We start from the raw sequence: 14,741 nt of genomic DNA on the forward strand, positions 1-14,741 counted from the left end.
GTGTGTGTAGTGGTCATTGTGTGTGTGTGTGTGTGTGTGTGTGTGTAGTCTGCCTTCTGTGTGTGTGTGCATTTGGTGTGCATTGGGGACTCTGTGTGTTGTGTGTACTGGGCACTCTGTCTGGTGTGTGTGTTTGGAGTGCAGTGGGCACTATGTGTGTGCATGTGGTGGGCGGTACATTGGAGCTGAATGTCAAGTGGAGGCAGGTGCATGTTCTTTGCCCTGCCCAGTGCTCAGGCTGGTGTCCCCGTTCCCTCCAGTGTAGGGCTCTTTGTGTCATCATAGAATCATAGGACTAGAAGGGACTTCAAGAGGTCATCTAGTCCAGTCCCCTGCACTCACAGCACAACTGAGTATTAACTAGACCATCCCAGACAGGTGTTTGTCTAACCTGCTCTTAAAAATCTCCAGTGGTGGAGATTACATAACCTTACTGGGTAAGTTATTCCAGTGCTTAGCCACCTCACTGTTGGGATGTTTTTCCTAATGTCCAACCTAAACCTTCCTACAATTGAAGTCCCTCTGTTCTTCTGCTGTTGTCCCCCTGCCCCCTCAATCCTCCCCCCCACACACACATTGCTTGTGATTTTATTCCTGAATACTGTGTGAAGGTTTGGGTCACAGAAACCCCTTTGGAACTGCCACCTAATGTCCTGAGACATGAACTTGAACATGTCACCCTCTCAGTGGATGCCCCTAGCCACAAGCTTATAAAATCATTTTCTCTTTCTGGACCTGTGAGTCTTCCTCAGGTTTTCTCAACTGATCTCAGTTTGGGCCTACAGACCTTGTTGGAATACAAACAAATTAATAATAATAATAATAATAATAATACAATAATGAACAATAATCCCATGGGCTCTGCAAAATTAGTTTGTAATGGGCTGTGAATTGAATTCACCTGTTTCTACTCGCCACCATTAAACCAATACAGAGTTAAACAGATTCTAGAATCGGTTAGGAGTTTATTCATTGCTTTCCTCAGGGCGTCCTTCACCTTTGTGTACCTCAGGCTGTAGATGAGGGGGTTCAACATGGGGATCACCAGAGTGTAAAACACTGAGGTCACTTTGTCTCTGTCCATGGAATAGCTGGAGGTGGGACGTAAATACATGAAGAGGAGGGTGCCAAAAAACAGGACCACAGAGGTCAAGTGGAAAGTGCAGGTGGAGAAGGCTTTGTGCCTGCCTCGACAGAACAAATCTGCAGGATGGTGGAAATGATATAGACATAGGAGAGGAGGACAGTCACAAAGCTGCTCACTGTAATGCAGCTCATGAAAGCAAACACCACAATCTCATTGATGCAGATGTCTGAACAGGAGAGTGCCAACAGTAGGAGGAGGTCACAGAAGAAATGATTGATGATGTTGGAGCTGCAGAATGACAGACAAAATGTACAATACATGTATATCATTGAATCCACCACCCCCACAGCATACACCCCAGCCACCAGCTGTTTACAAAGCTGCCTGGACACGGTGACCATATAGAGCAGCGGGTTACAGATGACCACATAATGGTCATACGTCATCACAGCCAGCAAGAGGCACTCAACATCTGCAAAAATGATAGAGAGATGCATTTCTTGACCTGCTGCTCACAAACCGGGTAGAATTAGTGGGGGAAGCAAAAGTGGATGGGAATCTGGGAGGCAGTGACCATGAGTTGGTTGAGTTCAGGATCCTGACGCAGGGAAGAAAGGTAAGCAGCAGGATACGGACCCTGGACTTCAGGAAAGCAGACTTTGACTCCCTCAGGGAACAGATGGCCAGGATCCCCTGGGGGACTAACATGAAAGGGAAGGGAGTCCAGGAGAGCTGGCTGTATTTCAAGGAATCCCTGTTGAGGTTACAGGGACAAACCATCCCGATGAGTCGAAAGAATAGTAAATATGGCAGGCGACCAGCTTGGCTTAATGGTGAAATCCTAGCGGATCTTAAACATAAAAAAGAAGCTTACAAGAAGTGGAAGGTTGGACATATGACCAGGGAAGAGTATAAAAATATTGCTCGGGCATGTAGGAAAGATATCAGGAGGGCCAAATCGCACCTGGAGCTGCAGCTAGCAAGAGATGTCAAGAGTAACAAGAAGGGTTTCTTCAGGTATGTTGGCAACAAGAAGAAAGCCAAGGAAAGTGTGGGCCCCTTACTGAATGAGGGAGGCAAGCTAGTGACAGAGGATGTGGAAAAAGCTAATGTACTCAATGCTTTTTTTGCCTCTGTTTTCACTAACAAGGTCAGCTCCCAGACTGCTGTGCTGGGCAACACAAAACGGGGAAGAGATGGCCAGCCCTCTGTAGAGATAGAGGTGGTTAGGGACTATTTAGAAAAGCTGGACGTGCACAAGTCCATGGGGCCGGACGAATTGCATCCGAGAGTGCTGAAGGAATTGGCGGCTGTGATTGCAGAGCCCTTGGCCATTATCTTTGAAAACTCGTGGCGAACGGGGGAAGTCCCGGATGACTGGAAAAAGGCTAATGTAGTGCCCATCTTTAAAAAAGGGAAGAAGGAGGATCCTGGGAACTACAGGCCGGTCAGCCTCACCTCAGTCCCTGGAAAAATCATGGAGCAGGTCCTCAAAGAATCAATCCTGAAGCACTTAGAGGAGAGGAAAGTGATCAGGAACAGTCAGCATGGATTCACCAAGGGAAGGTCATGCCTGACTAATCTAATCGCCTTTTATGATGAGATTACTGGTTCTGTGGATGAAGGGAAAGCAGTGGATGTATTGTTTCTTGACTTTAGCAAAGCTTTTGACACGGTCTCCCACAGCATTCTTGTCAGCAAGTTAAGGAAGTATGGGCTGGATGAATGCACTATAAGGTGGGTAGAAAGCTGGCTAGATTGTCGGGCTCAACGGGTAGTGATCAATGGCTCCATGTCTAGTTGGCAGCCGGTGTCAAGTGGAGTGCCCCAGGGGTCGGTCCTGGGGCCCGTTTTGTTCAATATCTTCATAAATGATCTGGAGGATGGTGTGGATTGCACTCTCAGCAAATTTGCGGATGATACTAAACTGGGAGGAGTGGTAGATACGCTGGAGGGGAGGGATAGGATACAGAAGGACCTAGACAAATTGGAGGATTGGGCCAAAAGAAATCTAATGAGGTTCAATAAGGATAAATGCAGGGTCCTGCACTTAGGATGGAAGAATCCAATGCACCGCTACAGACTAGGGACCGAATGGCTCGGCAGCAGTTCTGCGGAAAACGACCTAGGGGTGACAGTGGACGAGAAGCTGGATATGAGTCAGCAGTGTGCCCTTGTTGCCAAGAAGGCCAATGGCATTTTGGGTTGTATAAGTAGGGGCATAGCGAGCAGATCGAGGGACGTGATCGTTCCCCTCTATTCGACACTGGTGAGGCCTCATCTGGAGTACTGTGTCCAGTTTTGGGCCCCACACTACAGGAAGGATGTGGATAAATTGGAAAGAGTACAACGAAGGGCAACGAAAATGATTAGGGGTCTAGAGCACATGACTTATGAGGAGAGGCTGAGGGAGCTGGGATTGTTTAGTCTGCAGAAGAGAAGAATGAGGGGGGATTTGATAGCTGCTTTCAACTACCTGAAAGGGGGTTTCAAAGAGGATGGCTCTAGACTGTTCTCAATGGTAGCAGATGACAGAACGAGGAGTAATGGTCTCAAGTTGCAATGGGGGAGGTTTAGATTGGATATTAGGAAAAACTTTTTCACTAAGAGGGTGGTGAAACACTGGAATGCGTTACCTAGGGAGGTGGTAGAATCTCCTTCCTTAGAGGTTTTTAAGGTCAGGCTTGACAAAGCCCTGGCTGGGATGATTTAACTGGGACTTGGTCCTGCTTTGAGCAGGGGGTTGGACTAGATGACCTTCTGGGGTCCCTTCCAACCCTGATATTCTATGATTCTATGATTCTATGACCATGGAAGAGATTGTTGGTGTGTGGTGTGTATACTCTTCCCTGGTCATATGTCCAACCTTCCACTTCTTGTAAGCTTCTTTTTTATGTTTAAGATCCGCTAAGATTTCACCATTAGGCCAAGCTGGTCACCTGCCATATTTACTATTCTTTCGACTCATCGGGATGGTTTGTCCCTGTAACCTCAACAGGGATTCCTTGAAATACAGCCAGCTCTCCTGGACTCCCTTCCCTTTCATGTTAGTCCCCCAGGGGATCCTGGCCATCTGTTCCCTGAGGGAGTCAAAGTCTGCTTTCCTGAAGTCCAGGGTCCGTATCCTGCTGCTTACCTTTCTTCCCTGCGTCAGGATCCTGAACTCAACCAACTCATGGTCACTGCCTCCCAGATTCCCATCCACTTTTGCTTCCCCCACTAATTCTACCCGGTTTGTGAGCAGCAGGTCAAGAAAAGCGCTCCCCCTAGTTGGCTCCCCTAGCACTTGCACTAGGAAATTGTCCCCTACGCTTTCCAAAAACTTCCTGGATTGTCTATGCACCGCTGTATTGCTCTCCCAGTAGATATCAGGAAAATTAAAGTCACCCATGAGAATCAGGGCATGCGATCTAGTAGCTTCCGTGAGTTGCCGGAAGAAAGCCTCATCCACCTCATCCCCCTGGTCCGGTGGTCTATAGCAGACTCCCACCATGACATCACTCTTGTTGCACACACTTCTAAACTTAATCCAGAGACACTCAGGTTTTTCCACAGTTTCGTACCGGAGCTCTGAGCAGTCATACTGCTCCCTTACATACAGTGCTACTCCCCCACCTTTTCTGCCCTGCCTGTCCTTCCTGAACAGTTTATAACCATCCATGACTGTACTCCAGTCATGTGAGTTATCCCACCAAGTCTCTGTTATTCCAATCACGTCATAATTCCTTGACATCACCAGGACCTCCAGTTCTCCCTGCTTGTTTCCAAGGCTTTGTGCATTTGTATATAAGCACTTGAGATAACCTGTTGATCGCCCCTCATTCCCAGTATGAGGCAGGAGCCCTCCCCTCACAGACATTCCTGCCTGTGCTTCCTCCCGGTATCCCGCTTTCCCACTTACCTCAGGGCTTTGGTCTCCTTCCCCCGGTGAACCTAGTTTAAAGCCCTCCTCACTAGGTTAGCCAGCCTGCTGGCAAAGATGTTCTTCCCTCTCTTCGTAAGATGGAGCCCGTCTCTGCCCAGCACTCCTCCTTCATGGAACACCATCCCATGGTCAAAGAATCCAAAGCCTTCTCTCCGACACCACCTGCGTAGCCATTCGTTGACCTCCACGATTCGACGGTCCCTACCCAGGCCTTTTCCTTCCACGGGGAGGATGGACGAGAACACCACTTGCGCCTCCAACTCCTTTATCCTTCTTCCCAGAGCCACGTAGTCCGCAGTGATCTGCTCAAGGTCATTCTTGGCAGTATCATTGGTGCCCACGTGGAGAAGCAGGAAGGGGTAGCGATCCGAGGGCTTGATGAGTCTCGGCAGTCTCTCCGTCACATCACGAATCTTAGCTCCTGGCAAGCAGCAGACTTCTCGGTTTTCCCGGTCAGGGCGGCAGATAGATGACTCAGTCCCCCGGAGGAGAGAGTCCCCGACCACCACCACCCGCCTTCTCCTCTTGGGAGTGGTGGTCGTGGAACCCCCAACCTCAGGACATCGCATCTCATGCCTCCCAACCAGCGGAGTCTCCTTCTGCTTTCTCCCCCCAGACCTATCATCTGGTCCACTCTCCGCAATGGTACCTGTGGAGAGAACATGAAAGCGGTTAGTTACCTGTGTCTGTGTTACTGGAACCCGGACATTCCGCTTACCTCTTCTGGAGGTCACATGTTGCCAAGCTTCTTCACTGGCCTCTTGGCTCCTCTGTGCAACCTGCTCCATATCTTTAGAGCTTTGTGCCCCTAGAAGGCTATCCTGAGTTTGGTCCAGAAAATCCTCAGTCTCTCGTATACAACGCAGGGTCGTTGCCTGTTGCTCCAGACCTTCAATCTTCTCTTCCAATATGGAGACCAGCTTGCACTTTGTACAGACAAAGTCGCTTCTGTCCTGTGGAAGAAAGACAAACATGGCACATCCAGTGCAGGTCACAACAGCTGAATCCCCCCCTTCCATATCACCTACCTACTATGAGCTTCCTCAGAGACGTTGGCAAGATGTAAGCCTCACTGGGCTCACTCCAGGCGAACTCCCAGGCAAACTCCTGCTGTGAGCTGCTCTGCTGTCCCCGCTGCTCAGCTGGTTCGAGAGGCTCTGGCTATTTTCAAACAGCCAGGCTTCCCTGACGCAAACACACAGACACCCTAATGCCCGCCCCCTGCAGGCTAGCAGCCAATCAGACACTCACTCAGGCTCTCTCCCTGCCCTCCCAGCAAACACACGCTCGGATACTTCCTCAGCAAGCAAACACACACACTCGGATACTTACCAGTCCCAGGCAAACTCCTGCTGTGAGCTGCTCTGCTGTCCCCGCTGCTCCGCTGGTTCGCTGCCGCTCAGCTGGTTCGCGAGGCTCTGGCTATTTTTAAACAGCCAGGCTTCCCTGACGCAAACCCTGGTCTAGGCTCCTAGTCTGCAATACATCCCCCATGATGCATGATGGTCTCTTCTCTTGCTGAACTGCCCTGGAACATCACCAGAGTCCCACAGCCATGGTTTAGGGAGGAGGGAACTTTGGCTTTTTTGATGGATTGAATTGAATTGAATTGAAAATCAAATTTCCCATCAAAAAAACTTCTCAAGAAAAATTTTCAACCAGACTTAGCAACAAATTTGGAATCAACGAAACAGAAAGTTAGATACAGGTGAAATGTGCTAATTATTTGTAGCTATCGCTGATATCTTCACAGCCTTTCCTGGTTTCATATTCGCCTCATTGTCCTGGCCTCAACAGGTGCAATGTAAAACCTGTAAAAAATGTAAGAGTACTCCAGACTATTGAGCTATTAATGGCATGCCAATCACCATGGTATCCTATGTCCTTCACTTGCTAGCTTACTCCCCAAAATAGGAAAGATAGATTCACTCTTTTTTGCCTGATGGAAACCACATGGTGACCAGGGGAGCTCAGGACGAGACCATAGCATGCTCTGGACTTCTGCAGTTCACAAACCTATCCCTCTTGCATGCCTCTATCTGCACACAGAGTTCAGCTTTAAGATGTTAAATAAATCCATGAGTCAACTAGAAATAGTCATGCTCTGTTCATAAATATTAATACAATATTTTGATAATGTATGTGGCATTAAAGATAGCACTGTATCATGTTATTGAAACATTTTCAAAGTGCTTTCTTTATCCCTTCTGATGGAGTGAATCAATGGAGAGGCAGAGTGAGAGAAAGGTGTCTTGGGATATCTTGCAAACTGGTTTGTCTTAAACAAAGAAATGTCTGCTCTGCTTATTTTTGTATCTAAACAGTAACCAGAGTCATCAAGCAGAAAGGGAAACAAAGGATGCCAAAAAAGGGGAGGAAAAAGAAGCAGGGAACATCCTTCTACATAGACATTTTTTCTTCCAGTAACTAGGAGGAAATGTTTCTCAAAGGAGGTAAAAGACTATAAAAAGAAGTGTCAGACATCCCAAGGCAGCACTCTCTCTCTCTCTTTCTCTCTTCCCATTGATTCACTGCATCAGAAGGGAGAAAGAAAGCAGTCTTTGGAATTGGGGAGGGGTTCTGACCTAAGAAGTTTGGTCAGTCAGACTGCTGAAAGCATGTGGTGAGGAAAGTTTCACTTTGTATTTCACATCATTTATTAATGTAGGCACAAGTTGCATTCTAGTTTTATGTTTCTTGTAACCATGTCTGACTCCTATGCCTCATTATTTGTACTCACTTAAAACCTATCCTTGTAGTCAATAAACTTTGTTTTATCATTTTATTTCATCCAGTGTGTTTAAATAGAAGTGTCTGAGAAACTAACTTGCATGCATATTTGTGTTATTAAAGAAATAATGTATAATGTAACTTGTATTGTCCAGGAGAGGACTGGGCAGCACACGACATACATTTCTGGAGGGAAATCAAAGACTGGGGAGTGTGTTGGGATCACCCTGCAGTATAACCAAGGGTGGTGAGAGCCTGAGTGTAATCCAACTATTCCTGGCCAGGCTGCAGTTACACACATGCTCAGCGTATGATTTGCATGGCAGACGGTTGTTTGTCTGTGGCCCAGGTGGAAACCACTTTATCAAGGGTTTGCAAGGTTGCAGGCAGGTGTGACACAGCGGCTTATTAGTCTGGGTTGGACCCTGTTATGTCACAGCCACTAACCTAGAAAATATCCCAGTAATACCAAAAGTGTGGTGCTGACTGACAGTAGTGTTTGATTGACATGAAAGTGTGAGGTCAGCACAGGGATGGGCCCATGTACTGATCCATGGCTGCAAATGCACAAGGACATTGTGGTCATCACCTCCCCTAAAGGAGACCCCTGGCAGGCCCAGTGATGACTCTTTCCTTCATCACTATGGCAGCAGAAATTAACCCACACAGGTGTATAGGCTTGGCTAGTATTATCAGTGCTCCAGGACATGTTGGTGCCTCCTTCTACTAAGTGGTGCCCCCTTCTCTGTATTCAGAAACTCTGAAGTCTGTCACTCCAGGTCTGTGCCCAGGAAACACTGTGCCCCAACTTCCTCTAAGAGTCATGCTCACAACTCCTCCTGATTTCTGTGCCTCCTGTGACCCAGAAGTACCTGGGGCAGTCATCACTGAAAATGCCACATTCAGGGCAGGCTGCAAAAAGAAGGATATTCCCCAAACTTGTGGTTAACACTGGAGATCTCTGCAGATGCTGCTACAAAATATCTCTGAGCAGGCCAACTCCCTCCCAATTCTTCTGTTAATTTTATTTATTTCCTATCATTTATAGTCCGTGAAACAGAGTGTGACATTGCACCCCATCTCCCTTCTGAGGAAACGGGTTTCCACCCACAAGCGAGAGAGTATCTAAGTTCCTGTGGAGCAGGATCTGTGCACAGCTGATTGCTTTGAGACATTGCTCATGATTTTAAGGGAATTTTGGGTGTGGTGGGTGGAGAACAGACAAAGTGGTAACAAATTTGTTATTTTCTGTTTCCTTATTTCGGGTAAGGTAAATGGGGAAGGGAAAATACGCAAAATAAGTAAGAGTGAAAATCAGAAGAAGCTAGAACTGCACAAGTTGCAAAGTGCCCAGAAAGGCTGAACACTGGACACTGGGAAAGTCTCTGTTAACTAAGAAGCCCATGAGCTGAGTGAATCTCAGTTTCAGTGAACTGCAGAGGGGTGTGGCCCAGCAGAAGAAAGCAGGGAAATGACTACCGGTGAGACAGCTGCTAAACTAGAGCTGGCCAGTCTGGAAACAGAAGAGAAGGCAAAGGACAGGGAGTTTCAATTCAAGCTCAGAGAAGCTGAGGCAACTGTGCACAGAAGGGCTCTGGAAGCTGAGGCAGCCACTTACAATGAGTTCTGGGGTTAAGAGACACAGAAATACAGGCCCAGATTGAGGCCCAGAAGCATGAACTGGCTGTTGTGGAGTGGAAGAGACAAAACCCTCCAGGAGCTGCCCCACTTTCCCAAAAATACCCACTATGTCGGCAGTATGATGAGTACAGTGATTTTGCCAAATATTTCATCACCTTACTTCCCCTCCCATAAATGGCCTACTGTAATTTGAATTAAAAGCCAAAATGCTCTGAAACTGACTTGTTTGCCCATGACTTGGTTGTATCTCTTTTCTCCCCCTCCTTTCACTTGCAATGAGTTGAGGACGGAAGCTATACCCTCTCAGAACTGTAAAAATCAGACTAAGAATCGAACTTTTCCCTGTTTGCTAACCACACCAATGTTATCCTTAATAACTCTGGAGCTGCTTCCTGGGATGACTTTGAGATTTGCTCCCTGAAGCACCTTTGCTCCCAGGACTACGGATGTGCACAGCACATGCAATTAATGTTGTTGCCTTCCTTGTGAAATGGAATACAGAGGGCCAGAGCATCAGCTGATCTGGATCGCTCTCTCTCCCATGAGGTCTTTTGAATATGATACGAAACTTCATGTGTTGGTCACTTCTCCAAAAGTCTCTGTAAGTAATTTCCCAGCGTTGGGACACGAAAGTATTGAGAAAGGGTGAATTTCTTCCAGGCTAAACATAGAATTCTAGACTTTAAGGTCAGAAAGGACCATTGTGATCATTGAGTCTGACCTTCTGCACAACGCAGGCCACAGAATCTCACCCAGCCACTCCTGTAACAAACCTCTAACCTCTGCCTAAGCTATTGAGTCATCAAATCGTGGTTTAAAGACTTCGAGGTGCAGAGAATCCTCCAGCAAGTGACCCATGCCCCACGCTGCAAAGGAAGGAGAAAAAACCCCAGGGCCTCTGACAATCTGCCCTTGAGGAAAATTCCTTCCCAACCCCAAATATGGTGATCAGCTAAACTCTGAGCACGTGGGCAAGACTCACCAGCCAGGCACCCAGGAAAGAATTCTCTGTAGTAACTCAGATCCCATCCCATCTAACATCCCATCACAGGCCATTCGGCATATCTACCACTAATAGTTGAAGATCAATTAATTGACAAAATTAGGCTATCCCATCATCTTATCCCTTTCATAAACTTATCAAGTTTAGTCTTGAAACCAGATATGTCTTTTGCCCCCACTGCTTCTCTTAGAAGGCTGTTCCAGAATTTCACTCCTCTGATGGTTAGAAACCTCCATCTAATTTCAAGTCTAAACTTCCTGCTGGCCAGTTTATATCCATTTGTTCTTGTGTCCACATTGGTAGTGAGCTTAAATAATTCTTCTCCCTCCGTGGTATTTATCCCTCTGATATATTTATAGAGAGCAATCATATCTCCCTTCAGCCTTCTTTTGGTTAGACTAAACAGGCTAAGCTCCTTGAGTCTCCTTTCATAAGACAGGTTTTCCATTCCTCAGATCAGTTTGAATTAATCTTTCTTAAACATAGGAGACCAGAACTGCACACAATATTCCAGATGAAGTCTCGCCAGTGCCTTGTGTAATGGTACTAAAACCTCCTTATCTCTACTGGAAATACCTCACCTAATGCATCCCAAGACCGCATTAGCTTTTTTTCACGGCCATATCACATTGGCGGCTGATAGTCATCCTGTGATCAACGAATACTAAGAGATCCTTCTCCTCCTCTGTTACTTCCAAGTGATGCGTCCCCAGTTTGTAACAAAAATTCTTGTTATTATTCCCTAAATGCATGACCTTGCACTTTTCACTATTAAATGTATTAATAATTTATTGTAAAAAACAATGCCATTGGGGTTGATCTGAAACTATTCACAAATGTGTTACAATGTCTCCTAATAGTCTTGTCCCAAAATAATGTGTGTGGGGGAGGAGGAGTTAGGTGCCAGTCGCAAAGCAGCCACCAGGAGGAGGTGGTGATGCTCCCTCTCTTTGTAATTTTTAATTCAATAGGTTCATAGGTTCAATAGGTTTAATTCAATAGGTAGGGTGTTCAGGTGTGAGGTAGGTGAGGTGAGGTAGGTGAGGTGAGGTAGGGTGAGGTAGGTGTGAGGTAGGTGAGGTGAGGTAGGGTGTTCAGGTGAGGTGAGGTAGGTGAGGTGAGGTAGGGTGAGTTAGGTGTGAGATAGGGTGTTCAATAGGTTTAATTCAATAGGTAGGGTCTTCAGGTGTGAGGTAGGGTGAGATAGGTGAGGTGAGGTAGGTGAGGTAGGTGTGAGGTAGGGTGTTCAGGTGAGGTGAGGTAGGGTGAGGTAGGTGTGAGGTAGGGTGTTCAGGTGTGAGGTGGGAGATCCAGGTTCAATTCCGCCTTTTGTCCAGTGCTGGGCAAAGATGTGCACCTGGGTTTTCTGTATTTCCAGAAAGCATCCCAGCCCCTGAGTGATGGGCTATTCCGGTATGGGTTTCTCTCAATCTCTCCTTTCAAAGTTGTTCTACAGTGGATAACTAATTAAAAAACCATTGGAACAGAGATGAAGTCGAGCATGTTGGTGCCCAGAACCCCTTGTCTGTAGTCATTCTCTCTTTCTTGCCCTGTGATTCTTCCCATGTTTTATTCACAATGCAACAGCTTCAACAAGAGAGACTGAGGCCATATCTACACTACTGGCTCAATCGGGACTACTGCAATAGATTAAATGGTCTTGATTGAGCAGGTCTGGGGAAGACATGCTAAGTCAATGGGAGAACGCTCACCTGATGAGGTCTGTACTCCACCTCCCTCAGATAGGATGTTCCATCATGGATCTTCCTCAGGGCTGTTCTACACTAACGCTGTCGTATGATCTGTGTTACATTACTTCCGTTACATAACTCTCCAGTTGACATAGCACTGTGTGGACACTGTAAGTCAGACTAACTTAGTCAACTTGAAGTAGTATAACTTAGATCAATTTACAGCAGTAGTGTAGACCAGTCCTGAGAATGATGCAGGACAGAACATAGCCCAGTCGCCAGGACACTGTCCAGAAACATGGGAGACCCACTTTCAAATTACTTCTCCCCATCAGACAGAGGGGGGATTGACTGGGATCTCCCACTTTCCACAGTAGTGATCTAATCACTGAGTTAAAGTCTACAAGGGAAGCAGCACCATCACTGTCTCTTCCATTTCCATTCATTTTGTCAGTGTGGTCCTACATTGTCTTTGCATTTATATCGAAAAGTATCCAGGAAGGAAAGGAAATGTTCCATTTCTGGTCATGCTAAATAATTCCTTCGACCCCACAGGACATTTCTGTCAATGTTTTCAATTTGACAAACATTTAAGGAATTTTCAGATTTGGTTCAGGTTGAACTGAATTTGTTTTTCAATTTTTTGTAACCACCCATGAATTCAAAAATCCGCTATTGGCCCAGCTCTAGCCATTTCTCACTCTCCGGAACCCGAGCTGTAAAATTCCAAGAATCCCTGTTCTTCAGAGTCCATAGGACTTACCCGCAGAACTAAAAGTAAGACCTCATAGCTAACCTACTGATGTGGTATAAACATCTAGTGTCTGATATGACTTTTTCTTTCTGTTTAATTTATGTACTTGAGAAAACTCACCCTTTCCATATTATTTTGTATTCAGTTCAGTGCAGATTCTCACAGTGAATGCATACATACCATGTTCTCTTTTGGATATGTTACCCTTGTTCTTACTTGTTTTTTGCTCCCTTAACTTAAAATAAAGGCCATTTTGATGGAAATCACCTTTCTCCTCCACATGAATGGATACAAACCAGGCGACAATCTCTACAACAACCCCACAGAGGACATAAGGGGCTGCAGAATATCAGGAGGGGGTGCAAAACTCCCTTTGGTTCAACCATGGAAACCACACACTTCATACTTGCAACTGCATAACAAAAACCAAACCCACTACAAAGCAAAGGGAGAATGATTAGATGCCCCTCTCTTCTTCCCCAATACAAATACCTCTATGCTTTCAAAGCACGTCACAAATATTCACACATCTGAAACAGGTGCCTCCTGGAATTTTTATGCGGTAATAGCCTAATAAAGCCCTGATTTTAGTTGGGGCCTGCAGGCTTCATTGGAATATAAACAAATTCATAGTAATATCAATATAATAAAGAACAATACTCCCATGGGCTCTGCAAAATTACTTTATAATGGGATGGGAATTGAATTCACCTGTTTCCACTCCCCATCACTAAACCAGTACTGAGTTAAACAGATTCAAGAATTGGTTATGAGTTTATTCATTGCTCTCCTCAGGGCATCCTTCATCTCCATGTTCCTCAGGCTGTAGATGAGGGGGTTCAACATGGGGATCACCAGAAAGTAAAACACTGAGACTCTTTTGTCCGTGTCCATGGAATAGCTGGAGGTGGGACATAAATACATGAAGAGTTGGGTGCCATGAAAAAGGACCACCACAGTCAAGTGGAAAGCGTACGTGGAGAAGGCTTTGCGCCGGCCCTTGGCAGAGCGGATCTGTAGGATGGTGGAGGTGATATAGACATAGGAAAGGAGGATGGTCACAAAGATGCTCACTGTTATGCACAACGTGAAAGCAAATATCATAATCTCATTGATGCGGGTGTCCGAACAGGAGAGCACCAACAGTGGGAGGACGTCACAGAAGAAATGATTGATGATGCTGGAGCTGCAGAACAACAGCCAAAATGTAAAACAAGTGTGTATCATTGAATCCACAACCCCCACCGCATACACCCCAGCCACCAGCTGTTAACAAAACTGCCTGGATATGTTGACCATACAGAGCAGTGGATTACAGATGGCCACATAACGGTCATACGCCATCACAGTCAGCAAGAAGCCCTGAGAATCTGCAAAAACAATAGAGAGAGACATTTGAACAGCACAGGTAGTGTAAGAATTGTTTTTCCCCTCAGCTAAGAAATTCAGCAGTATCTTAGGGGAAATTATCGAGGAAAAGCAGAGGTCAAAGAAAGACAAATTATTGAGGAAAAAGTACATGGGGGTGTGGAGTCTGGGTCAATCGTGATTATCAAGATCATCCCCACATTGCTCACCATGGTGATACCATAAATCAGTAGGAACACTATAAACAGGGGAACCTGCAGCTCCGGACGATCTGTCAGTCCTGAGAGAATGAACTCAGTCACCTCTGAGTGATTTCCCTCTTCCATCTCCTCTGAGCAGTGATAAGGCTGCTACAGAAATGTGGGCAGGTGAATGGTGCGAAAACCTGTTCCTTCTCTGTAATGAAAAATGTGACAATAAATGGAGATGAGTTTCTTAATGGACATCTGTACACGCTCCAGGAAGGGGTAAGTCCACAGAGCCAGATGTTCACAGCTCGTCATTACAGGTGTTTGATAAGATGCACACACTGTGCAAATACA

At 46.1% G+C, this 14,741-nt stretch overlaps 2 pseudogenes; both read right to left on the reverse strand.

Annotated features, from left to right (window-relative positions):
* Positions 1–907: 907 nt before the first annotated feature.
* LOC119856852 lies at positions 908–1,548 on the reverse strand (annotated as a pseudogene).
* A 12,039-nt stretch (positions 1,549–13,587) lies between these two features.
* On the reverse strand, positions 13,588–14,525 carry LOC119857869 (annotated as a pseudogene).
* Between the last annotated feature and the right edge of the window lie 216 nt (positions 14,526–14,741).

The sequence above is a fragment of the Dermochelys coriacea genome, chromosome 6 (genome assembly GCF_009764565.3).
Source record: "Dermochelys coriacea isolate rDerCor1 chromosome 6, rDerCor1.pri.v4, whole genome shotgun sequence".
Taxonomy (NCBI): domain Eukaryota; kingdom Metazoa; phylum Chordata; order Testudines; family Dermochelyidae; genus Dermochelys; species Dermochelys coriacea.